The 14214-nt window shown below is 39.3% G+C and overlaps 1 protein-coding gene across 6 annotated transcripts in view; it reads right to left on the reverse strand.

The window, feature by feature from the left end:
- EPS8 (epidermal growth factor receptor pathway substrate 8) overlaps positions 1-14214 on the reverse strand; it is a 137115-nt gene that overhangs the window by 60740 nt on the left and 62161 nt on the right. Inside the window, exon 3 of one of the 6 annotated variants that reach the window (XM_027699737.1) lies at positions 6707-6825. The exons of the other annotated variants lie outside the window; for them this stretch is intronic. The gene's annotated coding sequence lies outside the window, so the exon portion shown is untranslated. The remainder of the gene's footprint in view (positions 1-6706; positions 6826-14214) is intronic. 6 annotated transcript variants of the gene reach the window in all.

The following is a 14214-nucleotide window of genomic DNA, read 5'->3' on the forward strand; positions in this document are numbered from 1 at the left end:
TGCTGCCATCAGCTTTATTTTTTAATATATCAGTATACTGATAGTCAGCAGGTATGTAAATGACAAGGGTCCAGCCTTTATAACAGAAAACCATTTCTGAGGCAGATGTACTTTGATTATTTAGTAGTCTGCAGATCATCTAATCCCAAGCATGGGGAGAACCATACCGCTGTTCAACATGATTATATCAGTCATAAATATTCATTCTTAAAAAAATGTCCAAATGCAAAAATACTCTTCGTCTTCCTTGTCTTGTAGTGTGGCACCTGATGAAAGCAACACAATCCATGTGCAAAAGGCTGACACATCAACAACTCGCCTGTCATGCCATTTAATTTCCCAGGAGTTTGACAGTCACAAACCCCCTCAATTTATTTAACCCCTCTCACACACACACCTTTTCTAGAAAGGCACAGATATTTCATTTAAGAAAATTAGATATTCCAGAGACTGGTGCTCTTTTCCGCTCATCCTGAAGCAATCAGTCCCACCCAGTGGCAGACGATGATATCATATGGAAACAAAGAGAGAAACCATGTAATGACATGGGTATTTTAGAAATTACAGAGGAGGAAGGGTTAAGGAGAGAAGGATGTAGGGGAAGGAAAAGGAAAGCCAATAACAGCTGGAATGATAATTATCTACCAATTAAGAAAGCATTGTTAGCAACAAGCCATTGTTATGCCATCGTGCTCCCAACACCCCCAAAGAATTCTTCCCCAGCCAGAGCCGCAGGCACGGGGTGCAGCTACAGCCTAAACACGAGTGGACTACTACAAGGTAACACTTTTCTGAAGTGGATCTGACAGTGTCAGATGAGGACACTCTCTCTCCACCCTTTCCCTTTTAAAAATATTACGGAAGAACAAAAACAACGAAAAACTTCGATGTGCCCACGCTACACTGTACCTCACTGTGCATTCAATTTAAATGCTCCTTATTGCTATCCCCCAGCACTGAACACTGCTGTTCTACAGAATGTACAAAAACCACTTCACTTGCTGCATGACTTGCTGGTTTTCATCTGTTTCTTCTCAAACCTCAACCTGTTCACCCACACACACTTTCCCTAGTCATGATAAGTTTTTAAATCTTATCTCCTTGTGTCAACCTTGTTGTTCTGACCCATCACTCTCCTATTTGTATTTTTGCTCCAGCCACAAATTTTACAAATCGGAAATTCCTGGCAGAAATACATCCTGAAGAGCCACATGAAACATTGCTGCTGCCCTCTGCTTCGGGACTTGCTTCAGAGCACAACCAAGAGCAAACACACAAGTTCTGCTGGATGTTCAACACCTTGCCTTGAGATAAACACTGAGATGCACATGCATGCATAAGTAAGTAATACTTCAGAAATGATCCCTGGAGGTTTTACACCCTCAGCACACTGAAATCAGAATTTCTCTGAGAAAAACTGCTGTTGGTTGAACTGGTAGCAGCTTTGCACTCCAGTGTTTTCAGTTTTCTATTAAGTGGAATGGAGCATCCAAAGGCTGGTCAAAAAAATGACAGCAAAAATCACACAGAAAATTGAAAGCCAGGCCCTACCAGTGGTGCAGTTTCAACACAAACATTTGGTCTTGATTCACCGCCTGTTGTCCCCTTTGCCCCTCTCAAGCCACTCTTTATTTATGAGGATTGATGGCTGAAGATTTCTGAGAAAGGAATATATACACTCAAGTATACACTCCTGTGTCCAAGCATCAGGACTTCAAGCAAACATGACAATAAAATAGCCACAGTAACATCATTTTGAAAATGCTGTTAACTTTGAGGTCTTCTCTCGGTTCAGAGCAGTTGTCTGGCATGGCCACGAGCACCAATTACACCGTGTTTTAGTTTATACAAACCTGCACTAAGTTAAGTCCTACATTTAGGTTTTAGTGCGCCCCCAAAGAACCCTTCTGGTGGATGCAGTGTTAGCTAACTGGGGTTCCTGTCAAAGAAACCTGGGACTGGGGAGGAAAACACTGGATGTGACGCCATCTCCTCCCCGAATTTCACTCCTTACAGAAAGCTGAACTTAAACCCAGAATATTATTTACCTGTTTGTGTAAGAGGTCAGAGGTGTAGGAGCATTTCAAGAAACTGAAGATGGTGACAGACAAATGAATGCAATTCTGGGCAGGCAGGGGACACCACCACAGGACAAGGCACACAGCATTGCCCAGGAGGAGGGATTTGTGTTTTCACCTCCACCTCCACAGTGCAGTGCAGCAGATGAGCCTGATCAATGCTGTTTTGTCCAGTTTCAAAAAGTGATTTGATTTTCATTGACACTTTCTGAAATTTAGCATTTTTTCCTCAGTCCTTCGTTAAGACTTCGTCCTCTGTTAAATTCATTAGCAATATTCCTTTTTATGAAGAAAATTTGGTGTCATAATTATCAATCAAATAGAACACTTAATATGTTAATGCAAGAACTGTCTTCAGAGCAATAATTGTTAGCTAAAAGAAAAGCTTGCTATTAGAAAAACAAACGAGATAAAAAATGTCCTTTAGGTCTTCTTTTTTCTCCTATGATATCTTCCAGTGATTCACTCTTAAGAAAATATTCTAACAATACAATTAAGATAGCTATCTTTTATTTTAAGAAAGGGGAGAAATATGAAGACCAACAAAAAGAACTGAATTAATAAACTTCAGATAGATCGTGTTCATAGAGTTAACTCTTATTATTGACACAGTAATAAAGACCCTGCTTGAAAACACGTTCTTATTGTGGCATAGCAACCTATTTCCATTCATTTAACTCAGGTCTGGGCCATGATTTATAATTAACTGTATAGAGAGAAAACAAAACAGCTTTACATATACAAAAGCTTCAAAGACTTAAAATCCCTATTGCAACAAAGGAACTTTAATAAATATGCCAAGCATTGAAGCCACCACTCACTGCTATTTTTAATTAGAGAATTAAATACCTCATCCAAAGCAACATGAGTATTAATTACCAAGATCAGGATCATTATGCAGACCTTGCAGAATGTACCACCAGAGCTGGAAGACCAGTCTCTTGTTAAAAAGAAAAAATGAAAGGAGAAGAGAAAAGAAAAAAAAAAACAAGGAAAGAAAACAAAGCCAAAACCCCAAACAACCTCCATCCATACAGAACAGTCAAAAGAGGAAGGTGTCTATGGCATATAAAGGAATTTGTAGAGGGAAGTAGAAAAAAGGGATTATAACGTACCATAAAAATTATTATCTTTGATAAGTCTACCTCAAGTACAGTAGTGAGCTAGCAAAGGATACTATTTTTACTCATAAATCCAAACTCCAGCATGGCTACAATACACTCAATATCTCCACCTGAAAAGAGATGTATAAAAACTTGTTCTGGTTTGGGTTTTTGGTAGTTTTGGTGTTTGCTTTTCTTTTTTTTTCTTTTTAATAAAACTAAAACCAAACAAACCCAAACTGCCTTGGAACCACTCATTGGTGAATTCTGCTCACATAGCACAGAAACCACAGTTGTATTTCCCTTCTTCACACTTGGAATTTTTTTCATTACATGCTTTTATATTTTGTTACCTCATACTTCAGATAAGATAGTTAGATTTCAAAAGAGGGCACCCCAGACATTAATTTGAAAGTCAGTTTGCAGTGTAAACCAACAAGCAATCAATTCTACTTTAGAAATGCAAACTTAGAAACAACGTTATAATGCTAATGTGCATGTTTAAAGGAGACAGCAGAAAATTCAGCAAGAAACAATGTGAAAAGGGTGCTTCCACCCAGATGCCACATGATCATGCTTTCCTGAAGATAACACGTCAAAAAGGTAACGAAATTTTGTATATAATTTTCCCTTCACATTGAAAACAGGCTATGAGTGCAGCTGCTGAAATATTTCTCAACAATTTCTTGCACTGAATCACTTGCAAAAATTTCAATAAATGTAAGACTTACTGTGGTGGAACTGTAAATATATAAAAATGAACAAGACAATGTCTTTAGGTTGAGATAAAGTTTTCCTCTCATTCTGGCCAAAAAATAAAAGAACTTCCAACATAGCTAAAATACTGCTTACTACTGCAAGCTGACGAAGTGAAACAGGCTTAACCACCTATCCACATTTATTTGCAAGTTAATAGCTGTGTCATGACACAGTGACACTATTAAAAATTGGCGTGGTAGAGTTCATAACAAAAGCTGAACTGAAACTATATAATGACATACTCTAACCATACCATTAAAATTAACATGGAGGAGGAGAAAAAAAGGACAAGATGTTCGAATTGCCTCTCTAATTTAGTTTGATAGAATTGCGGCAAGATTTAATTCTTGATTTCACAAATTTGCTTTCCTCAGTTTTGGTTTGGCAGACCTTGTATCCAGAGACACACACACACACATTGCAGTTACTGTGGGCTCAGACATGGCAAGAGATGACTCCCATTGCAAGACTTTCTTATTGCTCCCTACTCAAACTTCAACTCTACCTCTATTAAAAAAAAAAAAAAAAGAGCCATACACAAATGCTCCACACAGCTGACACCTATTCTTAATGTGGCAGCAAAAGAATAAATCAGAACAAAGGCACATTTCTATTAAAGTCCATCAGCTAGTTCCAAAGAAGAACAAATTTCTATGTCAGTAATAGGTTATAATCTTAAATTAAACAGCACAAAAAAAGTTAAGTAGAAGCAACATCCTCTGGCTTCCCAATCACCTTAAACAGCCAAGCTTCATACCACTGTGGGCCACCCATTGATGGTATTCTTTGGTCATACAGCATTGTTAATTTAACCTTCATCTTTCACCAATAAAACGCTCTGAATGCAAATTCAGATATATCTGAAAAGCTTCAAAATATACTGTAGGAAGGGTCCATACTCTTCATACTGCAAGATTCACATTTTCTATATGGTGCAAAAAAAAACCCAAACCATTAACAAGGCAGTTTCCATGCAGTTCAGTGAAAACAAAAAATGAAGGTGAACAAATACTTAAGACTGAAATGTTATTGATCAGGCCACAGCAAATTAGCAACACTGACCTGAAAGATAAGCTCACAGTAGACCTCAATAGAAAACCTAAAACTTTTCTTTTAAAACTTAACAAATGAGCACATTATTGAATTGCTCTAGTAATGCTAACTAACTCTTCAAACTTCCCTAGGGAAGGACTAAATCAAATAATGTGCAAACAAGGCAGCAAACAAGGCTTCAGAAGCCTGATATGGAAAAGCTCAGGACTTTAGGTAACATGATTTAAAACAAATACCACCATCACAAGCTTTGGCGATTAGACAAGTTTTTAATGCACAAAAAGTTAGTAGAGTGTTTATATTTTAAGAAGTAATTTAAAATATTACCCTCATATTTTCAATGTAATTGCAACATCATGTATATATGAAAGTATTACATTAATACATGATTCCTGGAGAGCATTTGAATTAATTCCAAATCTAGTCAGCATGTCTCCTAAAAGGGACCAGGTTTTCACTTGTCATACACACATAAAACACATAATAAGTAGAATTTGTCCTCAAAGCCACGTAGTCATGAAGCTGTAGTGAATAGCATCAACAATGCCAATACCTGTGAGTCAAACCCATGCCCTAATTCAGCACAGAGGTTTGACTCTGAAGCTGGTTTATAGATATATGCAACAGAAAACTGTATGTTTTCTTCAAAACTTACCCTGTGCTACAGGGACCTTATTTCTTCCAAACTCTGGGGCCTACAAAAAATAGTTTGTCTTTAATCTATGGGGGGAAATGCTGCTCCTGAAAGTTGGTATCTAAGTTGCCATCCAGATTACTACCTCTTCTATTCTTCAATAGTAGTACGAGACATGGTCAGAAGGGGCCTGGATACACAGTGTCCACATAGTAAAAAAACAACAATACCATAGAGACTCCGAAAATAAGGCAGAAGAGAGAAAAGACGGAAGAAAACAAATTATACTTTAAATAAAATCAGAGAATAAGTTGCACTATAAGCTATAAGCTATTTTAAGACCTAGCACCAGCAGACACTTTTACAAACCCTTTTACAAAGAAAGAACCCAGAATGCCAGTCACAGTGGTGCCAAGTGAACAGAGATGCCCAATTTAATATTGTCAAAAAAATACCATTATTTCATTGTCATCAAAACATATGCACTGGAAAAAAATGTTTTTCAAGGGAACATTCCTTTTTCTTTTTCTCCCTTCTTCTTGAAATACCTCCTTGACACCAGTCAAGTAATCCAAAATAATTTCCTGCTCCACAGCAGAGTGGAGTAACATAGAGATATGAGAAGAGCCGTGTGACATGTTTGTTTGTACAGTAGTGTGAAGTCAAATAGCCAGTTACTCTAATATCATACAGAATTTCCCTGATGATTCTTCCTTCTGAACCATGAATTTGAAGCAATAAACTTCAAGGACAACTTCCCCTCACCTGAGGTTAAAAACAGGCACATGACTGCAGTAAGATGCATGACCTTGACCAGACTCTATGCAATTCTCAGCACTTCGAGACACACAATAACTCACCTGCATCCAAGCATCAGCTGGAGATGCTTGTCTACATCATGAAAAAAATCTTGGGCATCAATTTTTGTTTGCATTAACGAGCACATAACCCAAAAAGAATATATTGCCATCCAGCAACTAAACAAAAGGCACTATCTTAAACATCTAAGCATAACTGATTATTCCACATTGAGGCTACAACTATTCAGCACAAAGTGAGTCAAATGTAAAAGAACTTACTGAACTGAGGTCACAGCTGACTGAAGTCACACCCTGCTGCAGTATTTACAGTGCACTTCGGTAACTCAGCAATTGTTTGGTGGAAGAAAATAGACTGAAAAAATAACAGATTCCACAATCTGTGGGAAGAAAATAGATTTAAGCTTTTGGCATTTCATGTCTCTGATTTTGTAGTTTCAATTATTTCTGTTTCTCTGTACAGATACAATTCTCTCATCCACTAACCTGGGCCAAGCCCTTCCTCTACATGCATTACCATGATGAAAACATATATTTAGCTAATGTCAAATTTTTGATGTTTTGTTTTAAATTACTTGATCAAATGCATAAATGTGATTTCCCCCCCAAATCTATTAACAAATTCACATTTCCAAAAGCAGTCTCTGATGTGAATGCCCAGGCTTGGCAAGTTTACAGGCTTGACTTTCGGAAGCATTTAGACTTTTTTAAATTTTAAGGCCTTTATAATCACATGCTAGGTTTCCAGCAAACATCCAGTTATTAAAGATGACAAAATTAGAAACTTTTATAAAAGATAAATTGTAATCAGTGCAGAATGGTTTTGGCTCCAATTTCCTCTAATTATGGAGTTTGAATTTTCACGTATCACGAAAAAATTTTGCCCAGGAATTTGTCATTGCTGGTTACCAAGACAAATTTAACAAACTATCACTAGAAAGGGATTCTGAAATGCTAAAGCCAGGTACTTCATTGCAATTTGCTCGTTCATTCAACTGAAAACATTTGCTGAGGCATTTTCAATGTAAAATTTTCTTTATACTGGTGTCAGATAGTTTCCCAATGGAAATCGCAGTCTGGGTCAGGAGCCCAAGATACCCTGCTCTCAGGAAACCTCAGAGGAGCTCTTTTTTTTTTAAAGCTCCAACAGGTTTTGAAGGCAGATAACTTTCCAAAATCTTTCAGAACATGGATTTACTGTTCTTTAACTGGTTCTTCTCCCAGAAATAAGTGTGTGTGAAATAAGTGTGGGTGGGAAGGTGAAAAGGAGAAAGGGAAGGAGCTAAAAGGCTGTATGAGGTAATGCTTTTTGATCTTTTCCTGGAGGAGTGACAGATGAGGCTGGGGAATTTTGCACCATTCAATTCCAAGCTCTTCAAGAATTGTTCTAGAGGTGATTCTAGTGATCTTAATGTTACTTAAGAATTAATCATCTAAAATCTTTTTTTCAAAGATGTGGTTACCCTCCTACTGATCTAAGAATGATTAAATAATTAGGCCTTTATCTTTCAAGTTGAGTCACTACTTTATGGGAAACTTGCACAAATGATACTCACTGGAGATGCTTCTAATACATGATACTGAACAGAACTGTCAGACTTCAAGGGCTGCTCAACTCTGAACAGCAATGATACTACAATGAAGTGAGCTACTTCAATTGGAATAAGAAGGATTACCCATGGAGACAGTCCTTGAAGAATCTTTCACAATGGCCTTATTCTCCTGGTTACACCCATATGGCTAGAAAATATTAGAGCCCTGCAAAAGATACTACAGAAGGGGCATCCACAGAAAATTTTTGAGGGACAAAGGCCTGTATAAACAGAGCTTTCTCCCACATTTTAGGCAATTAAGAAATGTTATAAAACTGCACCAGTGATTAAATTCTGTTTGTAGAGCTCAGCTCTATTTGCTAAGATTGAGAAGTGTATTTTTCCCTTTTCCAGAAGGCACATTAGATAAACTTTAAACTCGTACCCTGTTTCAAAGGAAAAATATTTGTCCTACACAAAGCCTCTATTCAGCTTCCCTGTTTTTACTACAGTAAGAAAAATAGCTATGCCCTGGATAATTTGTTCATATATGCCAATAAAAGCACATTGGATTAGAGCCAGTACTTCTAGCAAGCACCCAGACTTCTAAAATCCCATGAAAAGCAGAATTTTTTTTCTCTACTTATCCCTTTTCTGTTTGCCATTCCCAGTACTTAGTGATTGTTTCCATTTCATTTGCCTTTATGTTACTGTGAGAAGCAACTAGAAGAGAAAAATTAGACTAAAGAATAAAAACAAAGCTTTTAAAGAAGACATTTTATGAAAAAGAGCTTTCAGATATTTTCATACAATGTTTCAAGTGTTAAGCACGTATAGTTTTGAACTCAACTCTATTTAAAATTATAAAGAAGGCTAAAGTATATTCATGTTTTAGACATATAAAGAAATAAGAAACATACTGACATAAATATTTAGATACCTGTGCTTTCATGCAGGACTCTAAGCAAGATGCTTGCTGCCTAACCTAGGTAGGTCTGTGGCAGACCCAGAGTAAAAAAGACCCTGGACAAAATTATTGGGAAGTTATTCAGATCATATCAATTATCTGTGCATATGTGCTTCCCCAAAACTCAATGGCAACTTTTTAGAAAAGTTTCCCAAACAATCACAGAAATGGGGCTGAAAAGGAAAGAAGTCATCTCACATCCTTAAGGCAGCAGCAACTGTGACAAGGTATTTCCCAAAAAACCAGTACTTTCTAACCTCTTCCTTGGGCCTTTGGTGAGAGAGGCTAAAAACCTGGGGAAACCCAGGGTCTCATTAACCTTACTCTGAAAAGGTTTTTCTCAACAAAGAATTTAAATCCTTGTTCAATTTAAACTCCCATAATACTGCTTCTATCCACAGCATACCCCAAAAATACATTAGGTTCCTAATTTCAGAAAAAGTCAAAAAAGGTAACAACAACACGCATCGAACCAGTGTTAAACTGGGCTTGTAAAAATATCCTATTCCTCAGTCTTGCCTGATCAAGAATAGTTGGTTTACTGCTACCTCCTCTCTCTTTTATAACTTATCACTCACATCAACAGGCCTACAAGGATGTTGTATCATCTCATATGTTTTTCCAGACAGGCAATCCAAAGCAAGCACACGTCAACTTTTATTTTCCCACAGGAGCCCACAAGGCAAGTTTCAGGGGGAACAATATTACAGTTACTTCATCTATATATTATCTTTCATTATCTCAGTGTTTTTCTAAACCATATCCCTTTGCTTCTTGAACTTTGTATAACCTCTTCTCTTTCCACATATTGTTTAATTCAGCCTTATGTTTTTCTCCTCCTTTTCCTTTTTTTCATGTACACCTACAGCAGACTTTCTGGGGAAAAAAAAGAAAGTTATTAGAGAAGAAATAATTCAGCTGTAGACTCAAAAATAGTTCCTGACATTGTCCAAAGTCTTTAAGATGTGGACTGAGCTTGCCATCCACACTGAGGATGTGACTGTCCTTAATCTCCTGATTGAGTTGGATGACAACTGAGAAAATTAACAGTGACAATTGTAAATATTGCCTTTACCAACAGAGAGACCAAAATAATTAGAGGTAGGAATTTAATATTATTTTGTGAATGGATATGGTAATTTATGTTGCCTGTCTGTTGCATTAAGCTTTCTGAAAACTCATTCACAGATAGGTTTAAGGGAAATGGCAGAAGCAATTACTGCTCTAATTGGCTATGCCCTCTTTCTGCCTTTACAAGAATGCAAAAAGGTGACAAAAATCTCAACTTCTTTGTAGATGTCAGTTTGAAATCCAGTGTAAAAGAGCAAGTTGCAACTTGCAGGGATTGAGGTTATGGCCCAAGTAAAATTTAGCACAGGGATAAGGCGTTTTACCAGGACAGTAGGAAGGCTGCCAGATGCCTCACCTTTGTCCATCAACAAACAACTTAGATAGTCCCCAGACTACCCACACTTGAGTCACATTCTAAAAATTTTCACTACAAACTAAGGACGTAGCCTTTCCAAGACTGCCTACAATCAAACTGGTAGTTAGCAAAACCCCTGCTGAGCAGAGGCCTCGTGGTCCTCAGCCACTTTCTTAGGCTCTAAACAGCTTTTAAAACCCTCTGTTCTCTCCCAGCTTGCCTTTACCCTTCACCAGCAAAAAGAGGTCACTATAAAATGGGAAACCTCCACAGATTGCAGTTGGCATCACGGGCCAGCACGGATTTTGCATTAGAGGAGCCATGTCTACTGCTGCTGCAGTCTGCAGATGGATGCTGTCTGTCAGATGGCAATGCAACAGCAGCACCTGTCTGATGTCACCAAACTGCCTCTGGCCTGGTCTCAAACACCACGTTTTGTCCTGTTTTCAAAAGCAAGTGGAGAGATGCAGCCAACCCCTTGAGCGAGACGAGCCTCCCCAGTCCACATGCCCATTGCCCACCCTACAGCAAAATGGTCCCAGGGCTTCAGCTGTCCACTCTCAGTGAGGCGATGGGTGAGGACAGACCTTCAGCCACAGCTCGAGCTGGTATTTCAGCAGCAAACTGCTCTGTATCATGCTCAGATCACCGTTCAGCCCTACACAGCTGTTTTGGTAAATACCCAAGTGACAGCTGGTGATGGTCTGTAAAAACCTCTTCCAAGGCAGAGAGGTTCTTTATCCTTCACCTCCTGTGTGTGGGCCTGGCTCTGGATTGCACTAAGCCACCTCCTCCAGGAGTGACCCTGTGGGCCAACCACGTCACCCACTCTGGGGATGCCGTGGTTGTTTCCCTCATCAGGCACAGAGGAAGGCTGGTGGGATCAAAGCCATTAATTGGGATGTTGCATTGCCTGGTGGGAACAGAGAGGTCACCAAATCCTTTGCTGCTCATGCACAACAAGGTCAGTGCTCCTTGCCAAAGGTGTCGGCACAATTAATAGTGAGTCAGGCTGGCCAAGCCCACTACCTTTGTGCCCTTTGTTGAAGGGAAAACAGCACAGTTGCAGTCCAGAGCACTGAAGGTGACATTTAGGTTAAGTCTGTATCAAAAAAATTTGCTTCCTTTGCCATTATTCAGCTTTGTGACTCAGTTCTTCCAGGCATATGTACATCTCAGCCAGTGCCAGGCTCTCAGGTGATGTTAACGGGAGATACGCACATCCATTTCCTCCAAACAAAGTTAGAAATATGGAATAAGATCACAGCTCTAATCAGATTGAGGAGGTTAAGGATTACAGAAATTAGAAAGGGAGAAGGCCACTGGATTCAGCTCTTTGCCAGCTACAAGACCATCCCCCCAGTCACAAGCTTTCTGGTTTCACTGCTGGAGCAGCACCTCTTGAAAATCTTACACCCAAAAGAAAAAAAGAAATGCAGATGAGACACGAGATTTCTTCAGCAGAAACATGATGCTGAGAGCACAACCACACTGCTCTTTCCCTCCTGCCACGCTTGCACAGCAACCCTGTCACCCAGGAGTTCATCTTGTACTTTAGGAGGGGCCCTCAGTTTGGATTCTCACACCTGGCTAAAGGGAAGACATGCCAGTTTTCAGCTGGCAGCCTTGAGACTTGACAAAAGTCTCTGACTCGGAGAAAATACTGAGAGCTTATTATCTAGGGATGGGGGAAAAGCTCACACAGTTTTAGATTCAAAAAAGGGCACTTGTGGCCAGTAGTTTCAAAACCCCTTATTGTTTCTCCAAGGTCAAGCCCTGTTGCCCCTGTCTCCCTCACTGCCTCTTTCTCCAGTGAAGGCACGTACAGATCTTTTTCTAAAAGTTCCCAGAATATTTGTATGCTTCTGCAAGGAATTTATTAGGAAATCATAGATTTTTGTAAGGGAGAGGATCCAATATTCTATAAACAGGGAAATCCCAACAGATGTCCTGACATTTTTCCCTGCTGCCCAATCGATCGGCGAGCACGAGGGGCTGCTGTGTAGTTCACTCCTGCCAAGTTTTAGCATTGCTTAGCAGATGGCTACTTCTCACTGTGCTCAGGGGTTTCTCCTCCCTGGCACTGAAAGGCTTCACGTCAGCTAGAAGCTCAGGCACCACTTTGCCAGACTTTACAACCACCTCCCTTCACACCTGCACCAGCAACAGTGTGACTTCCCTCTCGTGCTCAGGCTTGGTGCAATCCAGAAGCTCAAGAGCTGCTAAACATCCACTTTCCTTTTAATCACGAGCAGAAGTGGCACTGCAGCCCTAACACATGTGATCAGATGCTCTGGCAAGTAACAAGAGGATCAAAGTACTCCGGTCACACAAAACCAGCGGCAGCAATGGCTCTCCTCTCCTTCAAAATTTCGGGCATACATTGCACAGCATCCTCATTTCCAGTAATGACATCTAACACAAAGAACCACAGCAGATGACACTTGCTTTGAATGTTTAACTAACAAGTGTTTAATCCCTGTAAGTTGTCCTTAAGTACATAAATAAGTAAGGCAGCTCTGATGATGGAGGAGATGATCCTCTTTTGGATTGCTCCTGAAATGGAAATATGTAAACTGCGATGTAATTTGCACTTCCCTAATATTAGGTTGTTCTTATCTAATGTTCCTCTCTTGCTCGTATTTTTAGTGTACTCCGAGGGTATATTATCCAAGAGGATAATACACATGATGCAGAAAACTAGCCGTTGGTGGTATAAAAACTAACGCCAGACTGACCACAAATGCTTTCCCAGAGATTTCCAAACCTGTCCAAGTGGAGGCAAGGAACGGAAGGTATCTCTCACTTCTGACTCACGCTGTTGGCCTGAACACAAAATGGTTCATTACTCAGAAATGGGATTTGGACTCCCCCCGCCCCCATCCCCAAGAGTAAAGTGCAGCAGAGCGGGGAGGAAACATCCACAGCTCCAGATTTATGGAACAAAAAAAGGCTGCACAAAACTTGAGGAATCTGGGCTACATTTCAAGCCACAAGAGTAACAACGGAAATTGTAAGCAGCATAATGATTTTTTTGTGTATTTTTGAATTATCTAGAGAACTAACTCTATCTCTACAATATAATATATTTTTGCATACTGTCCACATCCCACAGAGGTCGAGTCAGCTGTGGTGTTCTCTCCCAAATATACAAATAAGGCTAAGAAGAAATCCTTGCTTCCACTTCAGTTTTCATTTGATTTTTTTTTTCCAATCCCTGTTAAATTTTAATCCCCATCTTGTTGCACATAGAAAACAGACACTTGAAAAGTGCTTGCTCATAGAAGAAATACTTGGATCAACAGGCCAATACTTAAAATCAAGTTACAAAAGCAGAAAAAGAAGTCCAGAGGATTTGCAAGCGTAGCAGATAAGAGATCATCATTAGATGCAAACCATTCTCTCTCCAAAAGAAAGCTATAGTTTTCTTTTTTTTTTCCCCTCTGTTTCAGGAAGTTTTAGGGGAAGGGGTTGAAGGAACCACAGAGCAGTCAACTGCCCAGCTTCCATTAGTCTCTTTTAAATACTGATTTTGAAAAATATTCCTATTTCCTGAAAATCAAGGCAATCACATGCACCTAGACAGTTCTCAGAAGAAAAACGTGACATAATACTTGTGTGTGCAGTAGTGCATTCAGCTGGACATTTTTGTCATCTTTAACACTTGCTTCCAAATGCCTTGGTCAATAATTTATTTCACCACAATATCCTCACAGGATTAAATCTCCCACTGTAATTTGAGCATTGCTGTTCACAGATCAGTCTATCCAGAGTGCCCAAAATATTACTAGAAGAACCTAGACCATGAGAGATGATTGGAACTGTCCAAACTTAATGAATAAAT

Source organism: Neopelma chrysocephalum, unplaced genomic scaffold (assembly GCF_003984885.1).
Source record: "Neopelma chrysocephalum unplaced genomic scaffold, ASM398488v2 Primary Assembly neopelma1_139, whole genome shotgun sequence".
Lineage (NCBI taxonomy): Eukaryota > Metazoa > Chordata > Aves > Passeriformes > Pipridae > Neopelma > Neopelma chrysocephalum.